The 13,360-nt window shown below is 37.0% G+C and overlaps 1 protein-coding gene across 4 annotated transcripts in view; it reads right to left on the bottom strand.

The window, feature by feature from the left end:
• Positions 1-13,360, bottom strand: part of LOC121069755 — a 193,377-nt gene that overhangs the window by 173,194 nt on the left and 6,823 nt on the right. For 3 of the 4 annotated variants that reach the window (XM_040556198.1, XM_040556196.1, XM_040556197.1), the window contains exons 1-2: positions 12,876-12,974; positions 11,777-11,845 (exon numbers count right to left, since the gene is read on the bottom strand). The gene's annotated coding sequence lies outside the window, so the exon portion shown is untranslated. Of the gene's footprint in view, positions 1-11,776; positions 11,846-12,875; positions 12,975-13,360 lie in introns of those variants that run through there. The other variant, XM_040556195.1, reaches the window with a different exon arrangement.

Here is a 13,360-nt window from a genome sequence, read left to right as displayed (position 1 = left end):
AGGTAGCAATTAGAAGATCACACTACTACTCCAGGTTGAATGATTTAGATCTTTTGTGGTATCACTGAGTAATTGCCACTGAGCAAATCAACTTTGTGAATGTCATGAATACTGAATAATTGAGAAGCATGAATTTTCAAAACCTTATTGATACCAGACAATTTAAAAAGTCATAATCATCTTCTAGATTCTTCTGTAGGATAGCATTATTTGAAAGAGGTTTAAAATAAAGCTTGACTTTTAAATATGAAAGTATCATTTATTTATTAATAATAATACAGTTCATGCTCTGTTTAAAGTAACCCAACTCATTGTTTCACTAGGGAAACTCCAAGAAAACAAGTACAACAGGAGGAGCTTCCTACTGAAGCTCCACTGTTGACATTCCTTTATGGCAGACTTAGGATCCAGTCCAATGAAAATGTACCAGAAGTATATCTGTTCTCCAGTGTTCTTAAAGACAGTGTAGCAGTTGAAAAGAACGTAGATATATAACCTGTTGCATACCCCTGCCAAACGGTAAGTCAAATAACTATTTTTTGCTATAATAATAATTAACTAATATCCCAGCGCAGCTCCAGCAAGAGCTTGTTCTTAAGACATATATATTGGAGCAGACTGATCATTGCCTGCTCCACGGCAAATGGTTGTGATCTGCATTTGATATGAACACACACAAACCATATCTATGTAGCTCATTGAATTCTTACGCATGTTTTACCCCCTTTTGTAATCTTTGCCAACTAATTCAACTTACCACCTCTAGTATCACTTCTTGCAACAGTCTGACCTGCACAGCTTGCCACTGAAGTGTTTCCAGCTTCCCTCTCCCTGGGCTTCCTCCTGAGAGTTTAGCTGTCCAAGGTATAACTGACAATATCAACATGAGACCAGTAATAGAGATCAAAATTTAACAGTGTTCTGGGGAAAGGAAAAGAGAATTGCACTACATCAGGAAAAATATAAAAGCTTACCTTCCATAGATGTAAGAAAGCTGTTCCCTTCTTATAAAAGATATCAGTCAGTAACTGGATTAATTTAAACTAGTTTGAGTATAACAACTGCACAAGCACACTTGAATAATAAAATATTTCACACAAATTCAAAGATCAGTTTTACTAACCCAGGCTATTTATATAACCTTGTACTATAAAGAAATTTCCTATAGGGATTTTAATCCCTACAGGATTTATTATTAATTAATTAAATTTACTAGGTATTTTAATTTTAAAAATTTAATTTTTAAATGTATTAAGTATAATAGAAAGTTGCATCTTAGTTTTAAGGAATAATAATATAATGTCTGTTCTTATAAGTAGAAATAAAATAGTTGTAGAACAACATTTCTTTCATCTTTATTCAAGTCTCTTGGTCTTTTCTTTAGGGCAAATATTCGATATTCAATAATATTTTATGACTTATGGGTGAGAATGAAGATAAGTCATCACAGAGGAATCCACAAAGCAATCACATTTTTTTGGTATCATATTTGTCGTGTAGTGAGAAGTTTGGGATCTGAGAGATACTTCCCTACTTGAATGCCCACAGTTAGATGATTCCAATCTGCTCTATACTCCAGCCATCTCTTCCCAGCCTCCCACTCATTAATAGACAATGGTGTAAGGAGACAGCAACACAAGCCTTTACTGAATTCAGTAGTTTCTGAGATCTTGCAGCCTTTCCTGTAAAAATACTAGGAACATAAACTGAACCTATTTAGAAAGGACACCCTATGGAAAAGTCTCTCATAGTCCCATCTCTTATGTTCCTTTAACCTCTGGTAACAGCTGAATGATGCACGGGGCAGACTTGTGGATCTCCAGCAGGTATTTAACATGCAATTAAATCCCCTATCCTGGGATATTTGCTTATAACTACCTCTGGCCTTTGAATTGCCATACACAAAGAAAAAAATAAACTGACTGTTTACAGGGCAGGAATGCTAAAAACACATTCCATTAAAATAGTAAATTAGTGCTGACAGTGTCCCTTTTAACTGTAAGTTTTGAGAAGTGAAACAAGAGGAAGCCTAAGCTTAAACATGTTTATTTAGCTAGAACATGAAGGGGCTCACTTTTTCACCTGTTCTGCTAATTTATACGCAACCTATTTCACTCTTCAAACATGCAAACAATTCAAATTTTGAGGAAGGGAAAAAAAAAGTCATGTCAACCCTTTCAAATGGCTATTTGTCATCATGGAGTTTCCTAAACTCTAACTCCAAGACCTTGTCCATTAAGCGCAATCCTCTTGGAAAGCAAAAAGGCACAGAGATGTTAAAACAAATCTAGTAGACCGGTTCAAAGGTATTCCAAGTGTCTAATCAGAGTAAACATCAATGTTATGTAGATCGCTATGAGGATCTTGCTATTCTCTGTATTGCAATAAACTGCTCTATTAATGGTGTTCCTTGTGTTACCAACTCCCTCAAGCTTACCAGCTTTCCAAGATAGTTTTTCCTGAGTTGATGTTGACTAGCATGCCTGGGACAGTTCCTCGCCTTTCAGTTTTGCTGTGGTTTAGTCCCTCCCCACCATGTCTTACATGACCCTGCCCACAGAACAGATATGACAAATTTTAAATTTTACCATGTAAAAAACAATCACATCTCTCCTATCATCACACAGGCCTGACTTACACCTTGGCACTGACAGATATAACACTTGGAGTGGTCTGGAGAGGGAGCATGCCTGTGGAATAGTAATTATCTACTTGGTTTGGAAACTCACTAACTGCAAGAACAAACTGAGATCCTCCAGCCAGTCACTACACTTCTGTGGCTAGAGAAACGTTACAATCTGCTTGTCTGGTCATAGCACACTACTTATAACGAATAGATAAGAGAAATGAAGGAGAAGATGAAGTAGAGAAATGGGATGAAGGAAGAAGGAAGGAAACTATGGAAAAAAATAGAATACCGGAGACAGATTCGCTAGGATTCAGCTGATAGAGGCTTGGCAATAAGTGTCTGATGATAAGCAGTTGTTCTGACAATTTGTGGAAGTCAACCCGCAACTCCTGTCAGGTTTTAGGATCAGCTGGCAACTAACTGTTCCCAGCTCCAATAGTTATCACAGCATAAATAGTTCATCTGAAGGAAAAACTAATTCTCCCCATAGGCAGGGAGTCTTGGTCTCCTATTAAACTCCAGGTGGAGTATAAACTGCTCTCCTAAATGATAAAACACACAAAAGGAATATGGCAGATTCTTGACCTTTTGTCCTTTACTGAGACAAGCACTTATTGCAGAGTAGCTGTCCATCTGCTCTGTTAATACCATCTACATTTCAATAGCATACAGTGATAAAAAACAGCTGTTCAGCATCAGAAAATGTAAAGTTTACCTAATTTAACACCTGGCACAAAATGCAGCAAGTTATTATTAAAAAAGGCAAGTATATTGGGATGCATTTCAAGGAAAAAACACAGACCCATGCTTAACAGATTATTTATGACATGTCTAGTCAAGTATAAGAATACTCACTTGATTTGAGTTTTAAACACAGACCACTGATATCAGTAACCTCTATTCAATCTGACTAGAGTAACCTCTACTGAGTGCTAACCATTTGAATTACCGACTCTCACTGACTTGTTAAAAAACATCATTTCTGTAACTTCTCATTTAAGTTATACAAATGATGAAATGGAATGTTTTGTGAATATTCCTTTGCAAGCAGGGGTATTATCAGCTGTATAGATACATTTCTGGAAAAGAATACGAGGAATCAGATGCAATCAGGGACTAATTGTGCATCGAAGACTAAAAGAAAATGGAGCAATAGAAGCGACAGAACACAAATATCCAGAGTGTGTGACTGCAGCAAAGAGAAGGGCAGCCAAAACACAAAATGAATTAGTGCAGTCAAATCAGAGAAAATTGGATGGGTTATAACAAATCATGAAAAGAATAAAACTGAAGACAACGAAGGACTTTTAATAAATGAAAGGGCTGCTGAAATTAATGAGGCACATCTAATGGTTGAGATACTGCACTGCTTTACAAAAATGTCTTCTATGAGGCAAGTTGAGAAGAGAACTGGCAAGTCATCAAGTAGTATAGACATGTAATGCATTGTAGGTAAGAGAGGACTTTAAAATGTGACCATATATACCTAAGACCTAAACTATAGGAGAGGGTGGGAAAGGGGAAAGCAAATATGATACCACCTTAATAAATACAAATAAAATCCTTGTGATTGTTATCAGTAAACCCAGCTCCAGTTACTGGCTAAATAATGGAATTAAACCATTTACTGTGTAGGAGGTAAAGTGAGCTGTTATCCAGAAACATCATGGATATGGATGATTGGGTACAGCTTATAAACATCTTACACATGCATTTAAAAAAATCAAAGGAAAAATAGGAAATGGAATTTTTGAAATTTATTTCATGGAATATTTGGGGATTTCAATTTACTTCTGCATAACAGTATTGTAAGAAGTTGCATTAAAACAAAAGTCCAGACAAGGGAAAGAAAGTAGAAGATATTAAAGGTGGTCCCATCATTCCTTCTAGTATCCTTTGCCCTGACTTCGCTATTCAAAATCCTTAACATCTGTTCTAGCTGTTTCAGTCCTAACCATGATATAATATAGGTCAGTTGATGTGCCTGCCCAAGGCTTGCTCTGTGAATCTCCTCTGGAAAGAGCAAAATGCAGGTAAGAATGCGGCAGAGGGTATAACAAGATCTTGTTGCTGACTGATGTGTACATTATGTTCTTAGTCAAATTACTTTCCGTGGATTTCCTCACATCTGCAATAGGACCAAGGGCTAGTAATACAAGAAGGGTTTTCGGATAGCATTTTGGAGGATTAATTTAATTACATGTAGAAGACTTAAACATTGTCTTAGCAGTGCTATATAAACTTATAAATCTGAAACAATTTGCCCACTCTGTATATGCAACTCTGCTTTCTGTGCGGGGATTGTTTGGATTTAGCTGCCTGTTCAACCACTGTCACTAACATGCACTATTCAAGTCTCCTTATTTATTCATCACTGTTCAGGGAGAAGACTGAAATCAGCATGGTTAGATTATGACCTTTTTGTTTCAGTTCTTATAAATAATGTCATGAGATCGTATTTGCACTCTCCCTGATGTGAATAGTTTCATAAGTGAATAGAAATAGAAGCTTTCAGAAGTTTTGCAGTCACAAACACAGCATTTCCCCTAAGCGACAAAACAACAAAAAAGTGCAATTCAACCTCTAAATCGCAAGAATATAGAAAAGGCAAATTTGACCTATTTACTCAAGGAAAAGCGTATTAGCATTTCCTGTAATCCTCACTGATATTGACAGGAAATGTAAGAGTTCTTTTTTTTTTCTCCACATCTTCAATAACAGAAGAAAAGAAATCATTTTACCCTAGTACCAAAGTAAATCACTCCTGCCCAGTGCTTTGATTTTACTCAGAGATCAAAATACTTTGCAGCTATTTACAAAAAATTCTCTCTGCCTCACAGATGGAGTACGTGAAACAGACTCTGGCGACTTGTTTAGCAGCTTTACATCAAAGGAATGTCAGGATTCTAATTATGGCCGTGTAATTCTCTGCTACGTGATCACGACCAAGCCTGGTCTAGCTCCAAAGCAGGCCTTGCACTGAGTGGAAGGTGGGACCAAATGACCTCCAGACGACTCTCTCAATCTAACGTTATTCCATGATTCTAATTTGCTTCGTATCTCTCTGCTTCCCAGCCTGGACATACAAATCACTATACAGATTTCAAGCCCCTGATTCAATGCATTGCTAGGCTCTTCCCAAAGTCAGCAGCTAAACAGAACCTAGTAAGACACAGAATTTTAAACAGCAAAATCTGGTCCTTAGCATTTAAGCATCATAATATGTGGAGTGACAACTGAGTATCATTACAATTTTTAAAGTAAGTCTAAGCAAACAGCCTTCCTCCACAGCACAGAACACCCAGCTGTTCTCAATTGGAAGAGATCACCCATTGACTTCACTACATGTAAATAAGTGAATCGTATTTGTAAACAACTGGAGCTGTTTAACAATAAAGATGATACATCTAGTTTTAAAATATAAACTTCATAGAATTCTAAACTTTGCTGCTAGTACTGAACACAGGAGACCTCTTCTGTGCTGCAGTTTTGTTTAGATGTCAGTCAGTATCCAGTCAAAGTGGTTTGTTTTCTTTCCTCTGGGAAAACAACTTGAAAGCATAGAAAATATCAATTGAGAAAGAGGATGGAATAGATTTATTTTAAAGCAAAGAGATGACCTTGTATTAGCTACCTTGACTAAAAGATCTGAATAGCTTCTCAGGCAACCAACAGGGTTATAAAAATTCTAAAAAATAGAATTACTTTTATTTCAACTCTTTGCAAATTGGTACACACGATTGCTGATACTAGTGTCTTTATGATATGGCATTGCCACAAGTAAGTGGTCTAAAATTAGGACTTTTTTAAAAAGCAACCCCAGACAGTTACCTTGCAAGTCTTCTGAGTTTTGTTAATGTACCCGTGTTTTCATAATTATCTCATTTGCCTTTTAGCAAGGACAACACATCTTATGATTTGTCAAATGTCAGTGGTTGTGCTGATCATGCTCTAGCATCAACATTCTTGTTTTATTGCTGCTTTCTCTGCAGTATTTGCAAGAGATTCTTAAATCCTTGCAACTGCAGCTTTTCTAATTTTATTATTTCACTTGTTCCACATTCATCCAAGGGCACTTGCAAAACTTTAATGTAAATTGTAATTTCTGGCTGCTAACCACAATACATCACCTAGGAACCAGCTGGTTGTTTATTTAATACATTTGGGTCTTTGTTTTTTTACTTTCAATTGTGTTTGTTTCTTCCAGATGTATTTTCTCTTAGAGGTTCAAAGAGCTACTTAACCACAAAACTAAACCACAAAACCCACTTCTGATGGGCTGGAAAGAGTTTGGGATTTATGGAGTACTTCCCTATTTACAGCTGAAAATCAATTGCAGGTCATCACGCCTTTTAGTTTATGATCTTTTGAACTGGAGTGCACTTGATTAAACAGTTACCATCACCTACCATCTTCCTGTCTATAAGATATTCCCCCATAACAATCAAGAGGAGCAAATCTGTGAAACTACTTAAGTGTTGCAATTCAGAGCCTGCTGCAGTTGATTAGCTCACCAGCAAAGACACAGCTAGTACCTTCGGTAGGGAACAGAGGGAGCTGAAGAGCTGACAGGAGAGGTAACCTTCCGCAGACACAAAGATAGATGGGGAGGTAGCAGCTTAAAGCACCAGAGGTAAAACTGACAGAACATGTCTGTCAGAGCCTTTGTATGTTTTTAAAAGCACACAGTCGATGTTTCCTTTGAGAACAGAAAGAAGGCACACAGAGATCTTTCTCAGGCAACATACCTCTAGCTTTGTTGCAGAAGTCACTGCCTTTTACATTTACATTATGCCACTGCCTTTACACTTCATTCAAAAGGACCTACCGCGCTTTATGCATTTTTTTGCAATATCTACCCAACCTTTGGTTTCCATCAGAGAAAAATTATCAAGGAGCAAACAGACTGCAAGGGTGAGCCCCCATGCTTGCTAGCTTCAGCTGTCAGTCTTTTTTTTTTTTTTTCCCCCTTCTCCTTTTCAAGATGGACTTCAGAGCTGCATTTCTATCCTTCCAAGGAGTAGCTTTCAATTCTTTCATTCTCAGAGATTACCCACACAAAGAAATTAACAGGAAAAAGTACTGTGGAACCAAGTATGTAGCATGTATGTAGTAGCTGTTGTGAAATCTCTCTCTGCAGATACTCACAGCCAAACGAGGGTGCCTCTCCCTTCACTGGTTGCTTTGTAAAGTCTGGGCATAGGGACCAGACATAAGACATACCCAGAATATCAACAGCAGGTGATCGGTACAGATCTGACTTGACTGGACTACAAGTTCATGAGGGGAAAACTGTGACCGAAATTGAATACAGGGATCCATGCTAGCTTTTTCTTTTTCAAAAAGAAAAGACACGTTTCATGAGAAAGAGCAGGAACAAACCATAAGCAAGACCAAAAAATTTTTTTTTTTTTTTTTTTTTTTTTTAAGGTTCCAGGCTTATTTCTTCCCAGATAGTTCAAATTTGGGGGGCTAAGATGTTTCTGCCCCCAGTTCTACCTTACTCTTCACGACTATCCTTTAGTTCACCCCAAGCTTTTTGTTCTGTTTCCCTGCCTGGGTTCCAACTAAACATTCTGACACATTCAAAAGAAATGCACTGAAGTACCTGACGCCTGCAGTAAAGTATTAGTACTTAAGATGTCTGAAGTTCATGGTTCCCATTCTTCACATTCATATTCGTTATTATATTTAGGCATGTATTATTAACAAAACATTGCAAGACAACACGCTTGTCTTGGCTTGAACCTGCAAAATAGCTCTAATCTAATGACTACAAGCCACTTCTCAGTTCTCATGAAGAGCTTCACCTTGTCACACAGCCCCTTCCTCAATGGTATAAATCAGTAACATTTCTTTTTCTTTCCCATAACAATGCTTAACTACTATGTCCACAGTTGTTCACTTAGCTTGCTGTAGGAGATATGAGAACTATATAAGGAGCAAATCACAGGTTTTATTTGTTTGCTGCCTTTGTAAACAGCTTGCAATATGTAAAACCATGAAGATGAATGTGTAATAGGAAAAAGGAGGTACAATTCCTACCTCCAAGAATCTTACCATATGATACTGTGTGGTACTTATTCCCGTCTCTAATGGAAAGGAAAATGTCCTTTTTACCTTCCTTCTTCCGTCTAGCCTGATCTAAATGTAAACTCTGTGGTTACTATGCATCATATGTGTAGAGACCACCTATTACAGCTCATTACTCTCAGCTAGGACCAGCATATTTGCACAAACAATAATAAAAGCCACAAGAAGTCACCTGACATCTTCCAAGTGTTATTTTTCTGAGTTGCACAAAGAAATAGGTCTAGATTAATGAGTTTTAGCAAGTTATGTTGATATGTCTAGCATAGTTGATGGCTAGATAGAGCTGCACAGCTGCTTAACTGAAATTTGTGAGCTAGAGATTCCTACGGCCGTGCGCGATCACATCTCGTAATTCTTTCTAGATCTCAGGGAATATCCAACAATTTGTTTTGAACCAGCCTAGTCCACAACAGGACTGTTATTAAGCATGGCAGTAATAGCTCACAAACTACTCCTCAGTGATGGAAATGCAATGATATAATAGTCAAGCAATCTGTTCTAGAAGGAATCTTTAAGACACCAAGGGTTTTCTCCTCCCCTCCACTCCCTTATTTTTAGTGCTGACAGACAAATAATTGCACTCCAGCAAATGAGAGATTTAAGATTCCCTTTTGTTACTGTTAAATGTCATCGGTAGCAAACATGTTCCTCTGCTTACAAAAGGCAACAAGAGGAAGACACAACTAAGCTGTATAACATGATACAAACACATGATTAGCTAAATAACCAACATGCATTTCATGCTCTATCTTTGGAAATTGTTATTTTCACATTTTTTCTTTGCCTATAACCACACTAACATTTTCTTTCTGTAAATATTAATATAAAATGTATATTTCTAAAATAAATAAATAACCCAGAATTCTCCACATCCTCGAATTACCCACGAGATGGCAGTGCTTGCATCATACAGAGCAATCTGACCTAAACTATTTTCAGTACAACCTTTTTCCCCCCGGCGATTATGCATACAGCTGTCAGAAGATAGTATTTTCCTCATATCCAGACAAGACTCTCACCATTCAGCAGCTGGTTCAGCATTATTTACCATGCTGTAATAATGCATTTTACAGACTACCAGTCAATTGACAGCAAGTTTGGAGAAAATGTCTTGGGGTTGACTCCTGTGAACATACTAGCCTCAGAAACGTATAAAAAAATTGCAGGCTTCATCTCTGGTGCAAAGTAACGCAAGGGCAGCTAAATTCGTTGGTTTATCTCCTCCAGACAGCTGGCTAGCTATCCAGTACCCACTCAACAGCTTAATCCAAACTGGTGATGAATTGTAATAATCATTTATCATTCTATGTATGCCTATGCAGCAAAATAAAAGCATGATTGTGCAGGTGTTGCAACGCATGTACTAGTTTAGTATAGCTATTACAGGAAATAATAGTATTGAATACAAAATAACATATGCTGTCAACTCAGCTATGAACTTCACATATACCCTTAGCTTTCATTCAGCTTGCTGATGTCATTCATGCTAACAATATTAAACATACACAGAACACCTGCATTGCATACAGTTGTATCTGCATTTAGCTGCACAGACATTCACTGTCCCGATTAAATCACGTTTTACCTGAAAAGCAAGTAACTTTCATTGCTGTAGACAAAGGAGCAAAACACGAACATTTCTGCTACTGTGAAACTATTACCACTCTGAAGATATGTAGGTAAATGATAGAAAAGAAGATCTAGTGCAATGTTGGTACTACCATTTTCTACTCTAATTAAAAATAAAAATCTTCCCTTCAAAATAGTAAAGTATCAGTCAAGCAAGAACAGGATCATGACCTTTTATCTGAAAAGGTTTTCACATAAGACATACTTCACAAATGAAATATTAATTCCCTGTTCTGCTTTCATCCACAGTTTACTCTTATATTCTTTAATAGATGTTCCAAGGCCAAATAACATCAACCTGCAATTTCAAACGTTAGTAAGCCTCTGAGAATCTCCTGTTCTACAGTAAAAGAGCATCAGAGGAGCAAAAGTTCTAGCATGTCCACAGCACAATTGTTTTCCTGCTATTCAAAATGAAAGTCAGTGTGCTGCAAAAATGTTTAATTTATTTAAAAAATATAAAATAAATTCAGACTACAAGTATTTTTATAAAATGGTAACAGCAGACTCATGATTATTGTGCCAGTAAAAGATCAGACAATAAAAAAAGAAAACCAGATGGAGTAACTTTTGACATATGTAGGTTTGCACACCAATCAAATATACTGTATATACCAGCTGGTGTAAACCCAGCTCACATGGGACCATAAGCCTGTATATTAATGGCTAAAACACTGAAATAGGGCAGTTACTGCATTTGGACTTGAAATGAACTTGTATGCTCATACTCTTTTTCACCCCTGCATGTCTTGCTAAATTTGAATTCCTCTTATATAAGAGCAGAATTACAAACCAGCACAATTTAAACTACTTTGGCATATGTCCTTGTTAAGCAGATTAATAGCCTAATTCCCTATCATCTGCTCTGGCTAACTACTAGCTTCCAAGTGTTACAGTTTTCTGTTCTATAAAGTAGCACACACCCTGAAATTTTTTTTTTTTTTTTTTTTTAACCTGTAAGAGCTAGCATGTTTCCTAAAATTTCTCCAGGCTTGATTTGGAACTAAACCTTATTACTTATATGGAATTATTACTTTCTTTCCAAATTCAGACCTCAGCAAATATTTTTCTGGATTCTGGAACGGCTCAAGGTTACTTGATGCCTATAGTCATACTTGCTCTTTTGTCAGCAGCTAGCTTCTCGTGCCCTTCAGCTAGATTTACGACTGAGAGTTATTCCTGATTGATTCATAGCTGACCTTAAAATTATTTAGTTTAAGGCTTTGGCTTCTCAAGAATAATAGTTGGCTGCAGTTGACAATCTGTGTAAAATACTTGAATTCCATATTATTTCCTACTCTGCAAAGCAGAACAGACCACTACCATTTCTGGAAGAGACGTGACTAGCTTTACAGCAAACTGTTCACTTTCTAGCCCATTCACACTACCAGAACCTGAGAAACTCACCAAATTTCCCTCACTTACCTCTTGTGATTTCTTTATTGATGAATCAAATTATTTTCCATCTCCTCAGATCTGTCAGGATGAGTAATCCTAAAGGAAATGGTAAATTGAGAAGTCATGATGTAACAATATTCTCAGTCTAAGTCATCTATAGAGAATAAAGGTGATATTCACAACAATGCTAATGCCAACAATTAAGCCCCAAAGCAACCGTTTATTATTTTATTAAGGCCAAAAGTGCAATTTGGCAGAGTTCCAGCATAAGCTTTGACCATGCTGGCTGTAGCAGCTGAGACACAATTCTCCTCTAATATAAACGGTTGTGCTGGCAGAAAATAGTCAAACGTATGGATTCGTTGTCAAAGATACAAAGAATACTGAAATGTACAAGCTAAAGTATCACTGGTACAGAAAGAGCACATGAAGATTAAAGGAATAGTCACTGAATGGTATCTGATCTCCTTTTAAAAATTAAGGCAATATTCTTACAAAATGAAAGCCAATTGATTGCTAGCTCTTTTCTGTACAGGAACTGACACCATTAACTGAACTTCATTTTGTAGTGTGCCACTGAACAGAAATAATTTTACTAAGTTCAACTAAAACCTTTGCTTTTACTTAAGAACTAAACAGCAGCATGCCATTCTCTAGAAAATCTGACATCACACATAAAAACATCCACGCTGTAATTACTAAAGCAGTCACACAAACCAAGAAGGGCAGGGTTAGGTTTGGCCTCTCAGCTCCAAAATAATGCTTCTCTTTAGATGCAACTCTCTAACAGAAGTTACCAGAGCTCTAAGCTGAAACCAGTCACGTGTGTGTAGCGTATATTAACAGAAAAAGGTGGAAATCACTATCCTAAGGAGATACAACTCATAGTACCCTTCCATACCTAGCTGGGTGATAGGCCTTTAAAAATGCTATAAAGTTACCATCAGTGATTTCCATTTCTCATCATTGTATTGGCAGGGTACAAAACAAGAAAAGTCTCATGCACTTTGCAGTCTCATACCAACTATAGCACTGTTACCTAGGACTTCCACAACCAAGTAACAACAACTGCAAGGTATAAGACTTCCCAAGAGAGAGATGCACACACATACACAACTTTGCTCACCTTAGCCATAGCAACATATACCATCATTAGTAGTTTGCTTCTTCTCTGCAAAGAATTACAGCTTAATTCTCCTTCATCACAATTTCAGTTGCAATCAATCATTGCATGATCAGAAAGAGGCTCCCTCAACCATTTTTTTTCAAATTAAGTATCTCACTTGATATTCCTGATTACTTTTGCCTTTCTCACAGCTGTATCATGTTAGCAGCTCAAAGAAAACTCTAATCAATAGAGAAAACTCTAATCAAGAGTTCATTATGCTCTTTCTTCCTTTCTGTTATTTCCAAGAGGTGCGCCACACCTTGAAGTACAAATTAATCCCTGAATGTATGACTTTACACTTTTACTTCTATGTTTCATCCCACTGTTTCTGCAGTCTTCAAGGTATTCTGTAAAACGTCATCATTCTCTGCTGTGTTAATTATGCCCCTTAAAGAGGCATTTTTAACTCAAGAGTTAAAAAAAATTGCTCCAAAAAGTAAACC

The sequence above is a fragment of the Cygnus olor genome, chromosome 4 (genome assembly GCF_009769625.2).
Source record: "Cygnus olor isolate bCygOlo1 chromosome 4, bCygOlo1.pri.v2, whole genome shotgun sequence".
NCBI classification, from domain to species: domain Eukaryota; kingdom Metazoa; phylum Chordata; class Aves; order Anseriformes; family Anatidae; genus Cygnus; species Cygnus olor.
This window is presented reverse-complemented; position numbering and strand designations above follow the sequence as displayed.